This window comes from Mastigoproctus giganteus, chromosome 10, assembly GCF_048544385.1.
Source record: "Mastigoproctus giganteus isolate SK-2022 chromosome 10, ASM4854438v1, whole genome shotgun sequence".
Lineage (NCBI taxonomy): Eukaryota > Metazoa > Arthropoda > Arachnida > Uropygi > Thelyphonidae > Mastigoproctus > Mastigoproctus giganteus.
Window position 1 is genome coordinate 206,972,896 of NC_143584.1, and position 18,788 is coordinate 206,991,683.

Consider the following 18,788-nt stretch of genomic DNA (forward strand, 5'->3'; position numbering starts at 1 on the left):
GAGAGGAATGCCAGAGGTGTATTAAACTCTGGCAGTAAGCTAGATAATCTTGTAATAACTGAGAGGAAAGCTGAGGAGAAATTGTTGAAGATAAACATAAGAGAGGCACCTAGGGTGGATAGAATCTATCCAGTTATATTGAAGGAGGCAGCAAAGTAAGTCGACCCTTAGCCATAATTATGAGAGTTTCCTTGGACTCAGGGGTGGTACCCATGGACTGGAGATGTGCAAATGTGACCCTGATTTCTCTATATTCTCTGTTCATTGTACTCATCGGTATCATTAGGCCAATAACAAACTCCTACCCTCATTTTTGCTTTCCCAGTGTTTATATCAGACCAAACTGACTCAACATTGCATTGTCCATCCATGTCAACTGGATGCACTTCCTTAGATTTTATGTATTCTTAACTAACAGCATAACCCCTCCTTCCTATCCTGTCTATCCTTTCTGTACACATTGTATTCCTCAAATTCCGATTCTGCATTCCTTATATCTTTGTGACACCACACCTCTGATAACTCAAAAATTTCCGCCTTTCATATCTTGATCAGCACATCAAATTTGCGCCGCAACCTAGTGGTCAGGAACAATTTGGCTATCTTGTGAACTCCTCTGACCGTTTGGTCGTCCCGTAGTATGAACAGAAAATTTATTTATTTACTATACTCCTAGCATTGGTATACATACACCTATTCTAACTCTTACTTACTCTAACACAACCCATGTATTTAATTGTTTCATGACTCCTAGCAGTTCCTGAAATTCCCAGCAACTTGCGTTTCGGGGTATTGCTCATTTGAATAGAAGCAGTGCAAGAATCACTTCCACCTCTAGCTGCGGCTACTGTTAATCTGTTAATCCTTCCAAGCTAACAGATTTCCGACCCACTTAAAATTGTTCGAAAGCATCAGCAAATATTCTTTCACCATTTCTATTTAAGTGTATCCATCCCTGTAGAAGCAATCTCTCCTGTTAAAAGTCCTTGGTGATCACGCTGAGAAAAATTTTACTTCAAAATGTTTATGATGAGGAAATCTTTTCGAATTTGGTTGACTCCAAGGAAAACTTTCTTGCTCTCTCTGATTTCGAGGACCGTATATTTAAAAGGAGAAAGAGAATTACAAGTGTTAATCATTGAGACTGAAATTGTTTCATAATAATTGTAGTAGTAGTAGTAGTGGCATGTAATGCAAGAAAGCAAGTGTATGAGTTTATGCAGCATCAGCCAAAAAAAAAAAAAATAAATAAATAAAACCATTCCCTCCAAATGCCTGTCCAGCTCCTCCTAAACCTATAACTTCCACAACGACAGATAGAAGTTTGTTGCAGCAATAACCACCCGCTGGCTAAAGGCAAATTTCCGCACATCTATTCTACATCTGTCTTTCTTAATTTGAATTTATACCCCCATAGGTTCGTAATCTGAACAAGTGGAACGATCCCATCATAATTTAGCCTGCTCAACCCATTCAAGGCCTTATACACCTCAATCAGTTCACCGCGCAGGTACCTAGTCTCCAGCCACTGCAATTTGCAGAACTTAAGCCTTTCTTGGTAAGAGGATCCCTTCATTCCCCTCACCAATCTTGTTGCCCTTCTCTGTACACGCTCAAGAAAATCTACATCCTTCCTAAAATGATGCCTCCAGACCTGCACGCAGTACTGAAGGCGTGGCCTGACCATTGCCTTATACAGAGGGACAATCACCTCCTTTTCCCTGCTAGCAAAATTCCTATATATCATTGACACAACCCCATGACCTGCCCTGGCAGCCTGTCTGAATTGCTCAGAAAACTTCATATCTGACTGCACAATTACTCCCAGGTTTTTTTTCATTTTCTACCACCTTAAGTGTAGTACCACACGGTTGGTACGTTTCTCTGGGGTTACTTCTACCGATGTGCAGTACTTTGCATTTGTCAAGGTTAAACTTCAGTTGCCACTTCTTAGCCCATCTGCCAAAATTATCTAGATCCTGTTGCAGTAGCACACTGCCATTACTGTCATTAACAACCCTGCCAACCTTTGTATCATCTGCAAACTTCGACACTAAGCCTGATATACCTTCATCAATATCATTGATAAAAACACAAAACAACAGAAGACCCAACACCGAACTCTGTGGGACTCCACTAATAACATTAGTCCACGAAGAGCAGCACCCATTAATTACCACCCCTGTCTTCTCCCACTCAACCATCCTTTTATCCATTGTAGCAACTTACCCTTAATACCATTCTGCTCCAATTTGTACAGCAGTCTTCCATGCGCAACAGTGTCAAAAGCTTTCCTGAAATCCAAGTATATGATATCAAAATTATTTTTTGCATCCAGTTCCTTTGTAACCACATCATAATATCCAATCGAATTTGTCAGACAAGACTTTCCCTTAACAAACCCGTGCTGTTTCTGAATTATTGCTGCAGTCTTGTCTAGATGATCCTACAATACATCTTTAACCAGTGACTCCATTATTTTACCCGGAACAGAAGTTAAACTAACTGGCCTGTAATTACTCGTGTCACCCTTCGATACCCCTTTATGGATTGGGGATACATTTGCACAACTCAAGTCCGTGGGGACCTCCCCTGAGTCCAAGGATGTTCTTATAATAATGGCTAAGGGTTTGCTTAGTTGCTTTGCCGCCTCCTTTAATATAACTGGATAGATCTCATCCATCCCAGGTGCCTTTCTTATGTTTAACTTCAACAAATTTTCCTCCACTTTGCTCTCAGTTATTACAAAATCATTAAGCACCCTGCTGCCATTTGATAACCTTCTGCCATTTTCAATCATCACAATCTCTGGATTGTAGTGATTGTCGTCATCAGGAAGATTGTACAACAGGTTAAAGATTGCTTTTGGTTTGAGAACGTTGCTAGTGTCTTGTAAATATAAACAGGCAGATAAATTCATGATATTATCTTGTTTTTAGTGCATGGTTTGTACCTGATTGTACTATGTAATTGTAAATATGTTATAATAGTTTCTCCTCAGTGTTTGATTATGGATGTTGCTGGCAAGTTGCCAGCGGAATTAAATTATTATGATAACATTGTTTATTTTAATAGTTCTGTTTACACTTAATAATTATAAAGGTTAAATTCGAAAAAAAAAAAATATATATATAATTATTTAATCCTCAATCAAGTTCTCTGCATAAATGTTCAGACTTGATTAAAACTGGCCGACTGACAATTGTGCATGTGTATAACCCCAAATTATGTTGTAAATAAGTTCAATGTGATAGATCACCAAGGTGTCGCGACTGTTGGGTTGACAGCTGTATTTTGTGTAATGATTGGTAACTGTGTTAAATTAGTCGCTAGCTAGTAACTGATTCATTTATAGTTGAAAGTTTGTATACATCTAAATGCTAATTGCGCTATGGAATTAACTTATTAATTGTTTGATCTGTATTCTGATTAGTTTTATGTTTGTTTTGTTAGACAGTAACAGATTCCACTTGTGACGTAAATTCTATAATCTGTTATTCTTGATTCTTCTTTTTCAGGGGATGCTTTCTACTTTCATCTTGCTTTCTTATCCACTTTCCTTCCCCTTTATTTCTCACACTATTCCCTCTGTATATCCAACTTCCTTTCCTTAAATACCATGGGGCTGCCAGGCTTGTCTGATAGCTCCAGTAAGTGTCTTTTCCTGGTGGTAGAACCTAGTTGCTTCCTCATGGCTTGGGATGGGAGTCAAGGGGCTGGGGACCAGGTATCCCATGCCCCCTAGCTGCAAAATTCCAGGTGCCGGTACTCAACATTCAAGAGAACCTACACAAACACTAAACACACCTACACGTACGCACACTTGCCGGCCTTGGCACTATGCCTTGTCAGTTACAAATACAAATACCTCGAATACCATTAATGTAATGTTGTGAAAGGTAGCGGGTATCTTCTACGTTCTTCTTATGAAACGTAAAAGATACCCTCTACGTATCATAACGTTCACAATTGATACTCAGGTAGATGTTAAAAATGAAAAGAGGCGGTATATGAAGGAGATTATTAACCTATGGCAAACAAGATGGGAAAGTGGAACTGCGGGAAGGGTGACAAAATTATTTCTTCCTGAGGTGACGTTTCTCCTAGATAAAAGAGTAGCTGAACGGTTTACTCCTGGGTTGGAGTTATTATATATAATAACAGGCCATGGCTCATTGAATGAGAAACTATTTGCTCTAGGATTAAAGAATATTGAATTGTGTTTTTGTGAAGTCAAGGAAAATTGGTTTCGCATTTTATATGATAAAGAGGTACCGAGAACAGATCCTCAAACCCTACGCGCGACTTTTTAGCGGTGCGGTTGGCTCAGATTTTCTTTTCATGCACCACTGCACATAGAGCTCAATTGGTGGGGGAATAGCTTGAAACTGAAGTTATCTAACGATTGCCGTGGTCAGCAATATGTTTGCATGTTCGATCGGACTTAAATCCGATCGAGCATGAATGAGCCGCCCTTGGATGTGTCGCATTGCACGCCGCGCCGACAGCCAACTCCTCCGTCACTTGGTGAACTAAGGTCTGTGCTGGTGGAAGAATGGGATTTGTTGCCACAGAATCTTATATACACCCTTATATTGATCACGGTTCACCGCCGTCAGGCCTGTTTAGCCGTTGGAGGGGATCATACACCGTACTGATGTCATGTGTCCATATCTTCGAGCATCTTGCCTCGACTTCTGTAATGTGAACTTTTTGGTAATTCTTATACAACTCCTATAAATATCCCTTATACCTGTCCGAATTTTCTCGGCTGTCTTCCCATTTCATTGTTATTCTATGGTACACCACCATATCAAATTTTTTCCTGCTTCATTGCAAGCTGCACGAGTTACATTACGTTTTCTATATGTTCTGTTAATTTTGTTGCGCAGTGTATTGGCACAACACGGTAATTCATGTATATCCATGCAAAACAAAAAATTGAAACATCTGAAATAGAATACGTTTTGAGATATAAAATATTTCAAAATCAACTTCATTAGATTGGCTAATCAAAGTAAGCAAACATTACTCAGACCGGCAATGTAGTTTAAGTGCGTCTTTGACCATACTTCTCAGTACTTGAATTACAATACTATGGTTTAAAGTTTCTTTGTAAGGTGAAACATTAATTAGAAAGCAGTAGTTACGCAAGTAACAGTGGCGGATCCAGACTGTTTTTCTAGGGGAAAGGAGCGGTAGGAATAAAGTTGATGATATATTTCAAGGCGGCGACATAATGATGATAACATTTGTTACTGAAAATTAAGCTCAAATTTAAAACAGATATTATTTCTTACAATTTACTCGGACTCCAGATCATCCCATCCTGGATCAGTCACTGGTGCCAATAATGATATGCCGTCTAGGTGGCACCCAAGTGCATTTGACACCCAAAATAAATAATAATAAAATAAATTAAAACTTACGATTTTAAACAACTATTAGAATCACGTCTGAGTTTTAGTAGTCCTTCAGTATGATATTCACTTTTGATCTCTATACGAAATAGTTATTTATTTATTTAATTTTTAACTGGAAAATTTAGATATAAAAAAAAAAAAAATACTCACTGTGGGACTATGGATGTCCCGAAACATCACTGATATGGAAACCAATCACGGAATTTCGTTTTTTTTTTTTTTTTTTTTTCTTTTTGTTTTGGATAACAGGACCGTTGTTTCTATGCTGATTTTTAATCTCATTATACAACATAATTAATCCATTATTCCTCCTTTTTTTTTTTTTTCAAAAAGAAAAAAAACTGATTGGTGTATTTAAAAATATCACACCCATACGGTTGTAATCGTTTCTCCCACATCTGCCAGATGGTAACGGTATTAATGCATTAATATTCACTTTTGATAATAAAAAGGATAACTTTTCGATATTTAAATGTTAATAGCACTAGCATAAGTATTAGTAGAGGCATACGATGCAAGAAAGCAAGCTTATATAGCATCAGCCAAAAATAAAAAAAAAATAAAAATCTCCAATTTCACCCCTCCATTCGTTCCAAATGCCTGTCCAGCTCAGCCTTAAATTTATTTAGGCTATCAACTTCTACAACAAAAGGATGGAAGCCTGTTCCACCAATCAATCGCTGGCTAAAGGCAAATTTCCGCACATCTATTCTACAACTATCTTTCCCCAATTTGAAACTATGTCTCCCCCCCTCAGGTTCTTAATCTGAGCAAGAGGAAGAATCCCATTAGCATTCAGCTTGCTCAACCCAATCAAGGCCTTATACATCTCAATCAAATCACCTCGCAGGTGCCTGCTCTCCAGAGGCTGCAATTTGCAGAACTTAAGCCTTTCTTGGTAAGAGCACCCCTTTTTTCCCCTCACCAATCTTGTTACCCTTCTTTGTACTCGTTCTAGCAACTCTACATCCTTCCTAAAGATCAATATTTAACTCATTAACATTAATATATTAATTCTTTGATTAATTAATGTCAGCAACGATATTATATCAAACACTAAGCTTATAATTTAGAAGGGATGAACTGAAAAAGAAAAATGTCACCTTTTGAGATTAATGACTATACTAGCCTAGATGAATTTTATACCTAATTTCATATTATGCATCCAATCCTCAAATTCAAAATTACATTTTTAATATTAGTAGTTCGCATATGAAGCAAGCTCATAAAACAAAAAAAATAATAAATAAATAATAAATAAAAAAATAATAATAATAAAATAAAATAAATAATAAATAAATAAATAAAAATAATAATAAAATAAAATAAATAAATAAAAATCTATGCTAGCAAAATTCCTGTATATCACTGACAAAACCCCATGAGCTATCCTGGCAGCCTGTCTGAACTGTTGTCCGGAAGAACTTTTACTCAAGATGCAGTCGAACCATGGCCTTGTACAATGGAATTATTATCCTTCTCTCTGCTATCAAAATTCCTGCACATCATTGACAAAACCCAATGAGCTCTCCTGACAGCCTATCTGCACTGCTCAGAGAACTTTTACTTATGATGCAGTCTAACTATGGCCTTGTACAATGCGATAATCACCCCCTTATCCCTGCTAGCAAAATACCTGTATATCATTCATAAAACCCCATGAGCTCTTATGGCAGCCTGTCTGCACTTCTCAGAGAACTTTCTATCTCTCTGCACAATTACGCCCAAGCCTTAATTTTTCACTACCCTGAGTGTATTAGTACGCACTTGGCACTTTTTCAACGTTTAAATTCAACTACTAGTTCTCAGACCATCTTTCTAAATATTTCTAGATCTTGTTGCAGGAGCATACATACATGATGTTTTAAAGATTTGACAATGCAGGCGAGTGCCAAAAGTGGCATTTTCTAGAATGACAAAATATCATACACAAACGCACAAAAAAAAAAAAAAAAAAAAAGGGCAAAATCTTTAACGAATAAGAAAAGAAAAATGTGTTATTATTTAAATATTGAAATGAATGTAGTACGAATCTGTAATTGAAGATTAGGGATGGCGAATCAGCCGACCTAAATTGATTGAACTTGATCAATTTATGTGACCTAAATTGATCAAGTTCTAATCAATATTGGATTGAAGTTTATAAAAGGTTCCGTAAATGCCAATAATATAGCAAAAACCTGGCTATATTGGAAGGCAAACTGCTGCCATCCATTAAAGATCATTTCAACCTGCCAAGTAACTGTATCTTTCAGGCCGACTCTGCTCCTTATCGTCGGGCGAAAAGGGTAAGTAGGGAGTTCTGTAATTACTTTAGCTTCATTTCTGCATTAGAGGTTCGACAGTAATGTGTTCACATTTGTTACAGGTGAAAAAATGGTTCGAAGAACGGTCCATTACAACTGTTAGCTGGCCAGGAAATAGCCCGGACCTGAATCCTATAGAGAACTTTGGAATCGTGTGGAGTCTGTAGTTATCAGAAAGAAACCAAAGACCCTTCGTGAACTTCAGGAAGTCATAATTGGTGTTTGGAACCACGAACTATCAGTCGATTATCTTCAGAAATTGACCTTGTCAATGCCTCGAAGGTGTGCAGCTGTCATCAGGGCCAGAGGCGGTTCAAACTAAATATCAGTTTGCATCTGGTGAACTTTTAATTTTGTTTTCCATTTAAAATGATAAACCGAAGCAAACTGAGGGCTTCTGATAACATTTAAGCCATAACTGTCGTGTTTACCAAAACTGTTGTAGAAAGGTTGCAAATGCTCATTTTGGAATGTTTTGAGAGCACCTGTCAAATATTATTTAACTTTGCCTTAAACTATTAATGAATATCTTTTTTTATATTTCTGATAACATTTCAGCCATAACTATCATTTTTATTTAACTTTGCCTTAACTATTAATGAATATCTTTTATATTTCTATTTGTGATGCTAGTCATTAATGTAACATACCATCGGAGAAAAAGGGTTAGAACTGTGAAATTCCTAGGTGATGCACTTTCTTTGAACACTAGTGTATATCAAAAATCATGTGGTGTATTCTTTGGACAACAAAGAAATTGCAAAGTTTTGGTAGAATAAAGATCAGGAAAACAAATACTGTATATTAAGCGAGATGTCAAACAGAATGGTGACTGTAAATGCGATCTGGTGAAAAATCTGGATATAAGACAATTAAATTCTTACACAGCTGGGCCGTTTTAACGCATGGGCACACTCGGCGGACGCCAGAGGCCCCACTTAGAGTTAGGAATGCGACTAAGAGAGACCCAGAAAAAAAATTTAAACTGAATAGGGGCCGCATTTCGAAATTCTTCGTGGGGGTACAGGAGTTCTTAAAACGGCCCTGAACTTTAGCTGGAGAAGCCTTTGGTTATTAAGGCTTCTACCGCTAAAGTTCTCCCTTAGAAAACCACCTCGGAACGAACCACTCACATTATGGTCATAGTCATTAGGCTCACGAGAGCCCAATATTATTTTTTTTAAATTTGCGAGCCCATTGTTGAGACGATCATTTATTTTACAAATGAAATCCTGAATGCAATTATTGAGTATCCAGAGCCGAAACTACGGTGGGGCGAGCAGGCCCCATTCCCAGCATTTTAATTGTGCAATCGATCGGTTATGTATTTTAAAATTGCTTCATTTTTGATTTAATTACAGTTGGAGCTCTGTTTAACGAACTTCTTTATAGCGATTTTTTTTTTTATTCCCCTTGGTAATTATACTTAAAATGGTTTCCGTTGAACAAAGAAAATTTCCTTGTAACGAACGGATTAGGAGAGACAACTCTGTATGGATTGTTCACACCTCTGGCCTTTAGCCAATTTAGGTAATTAGAAAGTGCGAATTAAGGGTGAAAGGGTTTACCGTTTCACAATTTTAGTGGTGTCCATAAAACATCTGCAGTCACATACCGAGAAGTCGCGCTAGTCAATATGCTTTCCATAGCCAGTCAGAGGATTAAGAAGATTCTCCACACGGCCTCTGGTCAACCTGCGTTGTGGTTCCCCTTTACTCCAACAAACGGGCATATGTTTTTCGGAGAAGTGAGTGATCCATGCCTTCCAGTAAATTTCTTCTGTCTGTGTTCACGTATTCAAAGAACTAGTGAGGGTAGCAATGTAGAGGTGGGCGGATTAAGGCAACTAAGATATTATATGAACTTTACGAAGATGAAATGTTGGCAGATTTTGAAACTTTGTCGAGCTTTTCACTATGTAGAAAATGTTCTAAAATATAATGGCATACAGGCAATAATTAACATTACATCACCAATCTCCAAAAAACTAGCGCGAATTAAGGATGATTGCTAAAGAACTTGATGTGGAAACTAAAGATCGGTCGGGTGTTCGGGCCACGATGAGTAGCTTGTAGCTTGTGGACGGCAGTTGTGGATTGGAGGAACTAACCCGCTTTGTGCAAACATTTTGAATCAGAAGTTAAATATTCCGGATTATTAAATTGACTTTTAAATTTTGAATTTCTTAACCATTTAGCACTAATGATCGACATCCTGCAGGAGCTCTCTTACCTTTCAGAAACTTTACAGAATCACAATGGTAAAAGCATATAAATTAATTATTTTATCAATGCTATTGCTAATTTGAAAAATTATGAAGCTAAAATTGAGAGCATGTTGAAGTGGAAAAAATTTGAGGGAATCAAAATCGAAAGTAAAAAAAATTACATTGGTACATTCATTGTTTTATCTTTAAAGGATAAGTTATTAATGCAACCGGGTGATTTTAAATTAAATAAAGAAAATAACGATACCATTGAAAGAAATTTTAAACATATGCTATATATATAATTTTTTTTCATGTAATCTGTGATTTTTTGTGTACTTTTTCTAGAAAGTTTGTTTTTTATGTAATATTTGTTTTTATATTGTGGAATGTTTTGTGATAGTTTCTTTGTTATTTGTGATATAGAAAATATTTCGTGTTATTTTTTATTCGCAATATTAAAATTTTATCATGAAAAAAATGTATCCATTATATTTCCTTAGTTGTTAAAAAAAAGGAGGAATAAAAAAGTTGCGCGTGCCCCGAGCACACGCGGTAGATGGTTTATCGATATATACAAATCAATTTGATTTGTATATATCGATTACGAAATAAAAGAGCTTTTTTATTGTAAATATTTTATTGATAATTCACAGATTTTCATAATTTCTGGAAGACAAGATACAATGGATTTTTGATAACTAAAGTAAGAGATGCATACTTGCGAGTGCAACGTATCTAAATATCTCTGTAAAACAGCACCGATTGCTGTATCGATCTTGTAGTTGAAACGACATACGCAGCTGTTAGGGGAACCTAACAATGGAATGTAACGAAAATGCGAGACGAAAAAAGAAATTGTTGACAAATATTTGTATTGTTGCAATTATACTTACTGCAGTACTAACTTCAGGAAGCATGGTTGTGACGTCATACTATTCTAAAAGGTTAGAACTCCAGACACTGTCGTATCCAGTTATCATCGTAAGGCGAGGCATGACGACCAGGTTTTTAAGGTTTTTTTTTTTTTTTTTTAGATAGGAACGTTTTACGCATTCGCTTATACGCATGGTTAAGGGGGTAATAAGCCGCATCTGTCCACCCCTTAAATCCGCCCCCAACTCCAGATATCATAAAGGTCACGAAAAACGCGTCACGCGCTCTAATCACACTATTAGTAATGCGAGCGTAGGAAGTCCTCTAGTGGAAGCCGCGGATGACGTCACTTCCATGACTGATCAAATTTACTCAGTAGAAAGTTGGAAAAACTGCGAGCCCATTGTTAAAATATTCACAGCTAACCACTGAGTCTCTCACTCTATCATGGCTTCGATTTCTTTACCAATCTACAGCTGGTAGTTTCGACCAACTAATTTCCCCTGATGCAGTTGGTGGGGTTTGCATTCGTCTAGACCAAATTCCATCCTGATATCATTGCTCACTTCTTCGGTGATCTGGAGTAGTTAGCATTAGTAAACGCATATGATACAAGAAAGCAAAATTATAGAGCATCAGCCGAAAAAAAAACTTTAGTGGGAGCAGCCTTTAATTATTTCCTGTGTTAGAATTTATTTGTCTTATGTCCACATTTTTCACCAGATCTCACTTAATTTATTCTTTCTTGTTTATACTTTCGCACAACCACTAAGTGAGCAGAGGTTACAATTAATTATTTTGACAATGAATACACTCTCAGTATTCAATCACAGCCCATGGTCGACGCGTGCGCATTATTGTACCCTCACGATTTTGCTCGAAATCATTCTTCATATCTTCTAGGTATTAAAAAGTTCTAATCAATTTAGGTCGACTGATTCGCTATCCCTAATCTTCAATTACAGATTCGTACTACATTCATTTCAATATTTAAATAATAACACATTTTTGTTTCCTGCAACAACAATAAGGTATGCTATTGCAACAAGATCTAGAAAAAATGAGGCAGTTGGTCTGAGAACTAGCAGTTGAATTTCAACATTGAAAAATGCAAGGTACTGAACATGGATAGCAGTAACCCCAAATAAATGTAGTACTCCCAGCTTAGAAAAAAATGAAGACTTGGGGGTTATTGTGAAGTTATATTTAAAGTTCTCTGACAGTGCAGACAGGCTTCCAGGACATCTCGTGAGGTTTTGTCAATGATATACAGGAATTTTGCTAGCACGGATAAGGGGCAGATTATCGCATTGTACAAGGCCATTGCTGGGCACTCTGACGTCTGCCACCTACCTAAATATCATTGCAGACTAGGTACACTCTTTCATGGCAACGGTCTTCCCCTCTGGAGGTGCCGTCTTTCAGAAGGATAATACGCCATGCCACATGGCTCGGGTTGTTCAAGACTAGTTCGCGGAACACGAGGAAGACTTCCGGGTATTGCCCTGGCCTCCAAATTCCCCAAATATCAATCCCACCGAGCATCTGTGGTTCGTGTTGGAACAGCAACTCCAATCTGCGGAGTCTCAACCACGGACCTTATAGGAGTTAAAGGATCTGCTGGTTATGTGTTGGTACCAGACACCACAAGACACATTTAGAAATCTTGTAGTGTCCATGCCTCGCCGGATACGAGCTGTTTTGGCTGCGCGTTTAGGATCAACATCATATTAGGTAGGTGGTCATAATGTTTTGGCTCATCGGTGTATGTTGGAAGGAGTGCACAGAAGGGTAACGACATTAGTGAAGGGAATGAAAGGATGCTTTTAGGAAAAAAAAGGCTTCACTTTTACAAATTTTGGCATCTGGAGACTAGGCACCAGCGAGGGGATGTGATTGAGGTGTTTAAGGCTTTGAATGGATTGGGCAATAATACTGATGGTATTCTTCCTCTTGCTTGCACTGCACATATGATGGGCCATAAATTCAAGTCAAGAAAGGATTGTTGCATTATAGATGTGCAGAGGTTTTCCTTCAGCCTGCGGGTAGTTGATTGTTAGAACAAACTTCCAGCTGTTGCTGTGGAAGTGCGTGATTTGATTAAATTGAAGGAAGAACTAGACAAATTATTGAAGGGGATGGGCAGGTGATGTAAGATTTATTTATCTATTATTTTTATTATTTATTTATTTATTTGATTTATAAGCTTTCTTCTTGCATCATACTACTACTAATATTAAGAATGTAATTTGAATTTGAGTATTGGGTGGATAATATCAAATTATGTACGAGGTGCATCTACGCTAGTATAGTCAATGATCTCAAAAAGTGACATTCTTCTTTTTTAGTTCATTATCCCTTCTACATGATAAGCTTAGTGTTTGACATAATATTGTTGCTGATATTAATGCATTAATTAATTTAAGAATTAATGTATTAAGGAGTAAACCATTAATATTTCAATATCGAAAAGTTAACCTTTTTATTATCAAAACTGAATATTGAAGTGAAACTTCGTTAGGTGCGCCCCAGGCAGTTTTCACATGGAAGTAACTTAAGTTCATGGATTGACAAAAATCGCCATGAAAATGCGGCACGAAATGATATATTCCCCCCCCCCCAGTAGTATCACTACATATTAGCAGGGGACACCTGACTGTGTCATGTGTCCCCTGATAACACTCGCACGAGTGTTATCAAAAACAAAAAACCTTATTTTACAGTCGGAAATCGATTTCAGCATTAATTCCACAAATAGCCAAAAAACAACAACCGGAAACCGAAATTCCATGATAGGTTTCAATAGCAGTGTTTTTTGACATTCTTGAAGAGCCACCTCCCAGTTTTAAATCGTCTGATATCAATGTTTATCATTTAAATTATTTTTATTTTTGCAGAGATGAAATCCTTTATTATTATTATTATTAGCTATATGGTGCAAGGAAGCCTGAGGCTTATGCTGCACCAGCCAAAAAAAAAAAAAAAAAAATACCCGAGTTACCCTGAGAGAGAGAGAGAGAGAGAGAGAGAGAGGAATCACCAATAAAGAGAAGAATGGTGAAATCCTGAGTGAGTGAGAGAGAGAGAGAGAGAGAGAGAGAGAGGGGGGATCACCAAGAAAGAGAAGAATGGTGAAATCCTGAGTGTGTGTGAGAGAGAGAGAGAGAGAGGGGGGGGGGATCACCAAGAAAGAGAAGAATGGTGAAATCCAGCTCAGGACCCCAGGTGTGCCAAGCCATACTCACCAGATGTGAGCCCCTGGGGTTTATTCCACACACCTTATAAGATCTTGTCCTTTATCTAAACCTTAATTTTTCAATAAATATACTAAGACTGTTCAAGATAAGAATTTTGGATATTGCAATTGGCTAGCATCCAAATCTTCCACGTTCATTTTCTGTCTAAACCAAAGCTAGCAACAATTGTAAAGCAGTTATTCATCAGTCCAAATTAGATTTTGAACAGGCTAAAAATAGCAAACTTGTTTCTTTTCCAATCAGTAAGCAGTACAGACTTTATGGCCTCTTGCTAAAGCTATTGGCCACAACCTTTACTCATCTGTGCTCCCACCTCTATCAAAATCTGATGGTTCTATAACTTCTATTGCTACTTCAGCTAATATAAAGCTCATTTGCTTGCATACTACTTTTCTTCTTCTTGTATTGACGATTTTGGTTAACCACCTCCTACCATTCCCAGTATAGACACCACTTAATACCTCCTGTGAAAAGGACGTCAGAAGAATGTTGAACAACCTTGATACTAGGAAAGTGGCAGCTCCAGATAGGATTTGTCATTCTCAAAACCTGTGCTCTTGAGTTTACTCCTGTTCTGTATCACCTTTTTACACTTTCTTGTTCTTCTGGTGTTTTTTCTTCTACTTGGAAATTAGCTCATATCACATCAGTTGTTAAAAAAAAAAAAAAAAACCTTTTATATTAGGGTCGTCTGGAAATTACCTTTCAACTACCCATTTGTATTGTCTGCAAATTGAGTGTTCTCTGGTCGATTTGCCTGCTTTGCTGGGCAAAAAAACAAGTTTTTCCAGGAAAAAAATCTTGCTACTACACCTGAGACCAACTAATTCAGCCATAGAGTGAAAAAAAGCCCATAAAAGTTCCTCACGTCATCAACTGGATTCAAACCCAGGCCTTTTCCACCCGGTGTGGAGAGGACAACTACAAGTTCTTAAGAAGGGCAACTTCTTCCATCTAATTACAGGTACTTCTCGACTTTACGAGTTAATTCGTTCCTAGCGCGCGCTCGAAAAGCGGGAATTAAATTCCATAGACAACGTTAAAAATAGAGGTTACGTTCTCAAAAATGAAATTAGTTAGCTAATTAGTTTATGTTTAAACAATGATTGATTTATCCAAAGAAATTAAAACGTAGCCCGTAAAATCAAGCAAATTATAATAATAAAGAAATTATTTATGACTTACAAATTTTGAAGAAGTCTTCTTCAAAGTGGTAGAGAATGAAAGGGACTTGGGGGTGGTTGTGCAGGCAGATATGAAGTTCTCTGAGCAGTGCAGACGGGCTGCAAGAGTAGCTCATGGAGTATTGTCAATGATATACAGGAATTTTTCCAGCAGGGATAAGGAGGTGATTATTCCATTGTATAAGGCAATGGTCAGGCCACACCTAGAGTACTGTATACAGGTCTGGAGGCCTCATTTCAAGAAGGATGTAGAGCTGCTGGAACGAGTACAGAGAAGGGCAACAAGATTAGTGAATGGAACAAAGGGGTGCTCTTACGAAGAAAGGCTTAAGTTTTGCAAATTACAGTGTCTGGAGACTAGGCACTAGCGAGGTGATCTGATAGAGGTGTATAAAGCTTTGAATGGTTTAAGCATGCTCAATGCTGATGGGATTCTTCCTCTAGCTCAGAAAAATCACCTGAGAGGGCATAAATTCAAATTGAGGAAAGACAGATGTAGGATAGACGTGCGGAAATTTGCCTTTAGCCAGCGGGTGGTTGGTTGGTGGAACAGACTCCCATCCCTTGTGGTGGAGGTTGATAGCCTAAATAAGTTTAAGGCTCAGCTGGACAGGTATTTTGAACGAACAGAGGGGTGAAGTGGAAGTGGTTTTTTTTTTTTTTTTTTTTTTTGGCTGATGCTGCATAAGCTTGCTTTCTTGCATCAAATGCCTCTACTAATGCTAATGCTAAAAAAAGTCTTCTTCAGAAATGCTTCAAGACGAGTTTGTTTCCAAGATAATCTATTTTCTTTATAAATTTCAATAGATGCACAAGCATTTTTTAAGCAATTTTGCACAAATTGCAACTAACACGATTTGCGCGGAGTTACAAGTTTACAAAGCTTAAAAAAAAAAAAAAAAAAGAAATGAAGAGAAGATTCTGAAAATTTATGTTTTTCATAAATTGAAGATTTCAGTAAGGGGCAAACACATTTTACCATAATGCAAAAAAACCACACAATTCCAGCTATCGGTATTTTCGCAAATGCGATAACATCGACTTTACTACCGTTTATAATTGCTTGCAGTAACAGAAAAGCCCAATAAACCGGAAAGTGCAAATTGTTTTTTATGTTTTATGGGCGTGACCTCCAGAAATGTGCTTTAGAAAAATGTCACAAAAGTGTTCAAAATTGGTTCTTTTATTATTATTATTAGCCACATGGTGCAAGGAAGCCTGAGGCTTATGCTGCACCATCCAAAAAAAAAAAAAAAAAAAAAAAAATTCCCGAGTTACCCTGAGAGAGAGAGGAATCACCAAGAAAGACAAGAATGGTGAAATCCTGAGAGAGAGGGAGGAATCACCAAGAAAGAGAAGAATCGTGAAATCCAGCTCAGGACTCCAGGTGTTCCAACAGAACATGTGATAACAATGAAACTGTAGTGCATTTTAGTGATTTGAATTGGTAACAAATATAATTTGCACTATAAAAACGGCCTTTTAGTTTTATAGCGAAAATTTCAACTTCCGAGGTCGTGGAATGGATTACCAAAAACAATGTGTTATTGGGTTCAACATTGCGATATTTTCCCGATACAATGGAGTCTCTGGAACGGATTAATATCGTAAAACTGGGTACACTGTATTGTATAGCTACGCGTGTGGTTTGAAATGCGGTATTTATGAATGTTTAACATTAATTTTTTGCAATTAATGTTCATATTTTCGATTTTGTTGATACTTTAAAAAAAAAAAAACTCAAAGCGAGAACTGCCTGTATTGTCCTATTGCACTTCCTTCTACTCGTTTTAATTGGACAAATATATTAACCATCAATTCCTAAATTAATTAGCATTAGTAGAGGCATATGATGCAAGAAAGCAAGTTTATGCATCAGCCAAAAAAAAAAAACTTCCACTTCACCCCTCCGTTCATTCAAAATATCTGTCCAGTTGAGCCTTAAATTTATTTAGGCTATCAACTTCCACAACAAGGGATGGAAATCTGTTCCACCAACCACCTGCTGGCTAAAGGCGAATTTCCTCACATTTATCCTACATCTGTCTTTCCTCATATCTGAATTTATGACCTCCCAGGTGAGCAAGAGGCAGAATCCCACCAGCATTGAGCATGCTCAAGCCATTCAAAGCTTTACACACCTCTATCAGATCACCTCGCCGGTGCCCAGTCTCCAGACACTGTAATTTGCAAAACTTAAGCCTTTCTTCGTAAGAGCAACCCTTTGTTCCATTCACTAATCTTGTTGCCCTTCTCTGTACTCGTTCCAGCAGCTCTACACCCTTCTTGAAATGAGGCCTCCAGACCTGTATACAGTACTCTAGGTGTGGCCTGACCATTGCCTTATACAAGGGAATAATCACCTCCTTATCTCTGCTAGAAAAATTCCTGTATATCATGGACAAGACACCATAAGCTACTCTTGCAGCCTGTCTGCACAACTGATTAATGATCACCAACATGGATTCCATGTCAAATATACTAGTGATATCTTGGCTAATATTACTACCCATCTATGGACAAATTTTATAGAAAAGTTCGGTGAAACACAAGCAGTTGCTCTTGACATTTTAAAGGCTTTTGATCGTGTTTGGTATAAAGGTCTTCTAAATAATATTCCATCTTATGGTTTGCTGACTGGTTTTTGTAACCGGGTATCCAGTTTTCAGTCTAACTGCAGGCTCTCTTCTTCACTAATGGTGGTTATCCAGGATTCAGTTCTTTCTCCCTCTCTTTGTCTTGTATATTGATGACCCTCTTCCACCCACTGAAAATCCTATCATTTTGCTGATGATAGCACAGTGCATTCAACCTTCCAGCTTCTCTAACTGGAAGGTTGTATAGCTTGAACCTTCCCAAATATTTGCTAGCTACTAATTCTTTTAAGTGCTGATCTCCATGCAATTCTCCAGTGGGACAAAGATAATTTAGTTAATTTCAATCCTTCTCAGTTTTTGTCATATCTTGGAAAATGATACTTCTTTTCCTAGCTCTGATGGCTCTCGAATTCCTAGACAAGATTGCATCTCTCTATTAGGGATTACTCTGACTTCCAATCTCTCTTAGCATAAGCACATCACAAATATTGCTTCCTGCACATATAAAAAACTGGGTTTTCTTTTTTGCTCTTGCTTTTCTTGTAAACAGCTACTTACTCTTTACAAATGTCAAAGTATTCTACTATAGAATGTTGTTCTCACATTTGGGGAACCCTCTTTCAAGCTTCTAGACTCCATTCAAAAGAAGGCAGTTAGGCTAACTAATGAACCATCTCTTAACAAAGAGAAGAGATGGTTCATTAAAGGTTTTTTTTTATCATTGACTGTGTCTGCTGCATGCCTTTTCTATAGATACTTCCAACGGCACTGTTCTTCTGAATTGGCTTCTCAATTCCTGCTCTTTCAGACCAGTCTGCCAAACACATGCTGCAGTTAGCATCCTTTTACTGTCCAACTTCAAACTCACATAACCAACTTTTCTTCATCCTCATTTATTTCTTTAGCTTGTTTTCTGGAACCACCTCCCTTCATAAGTAT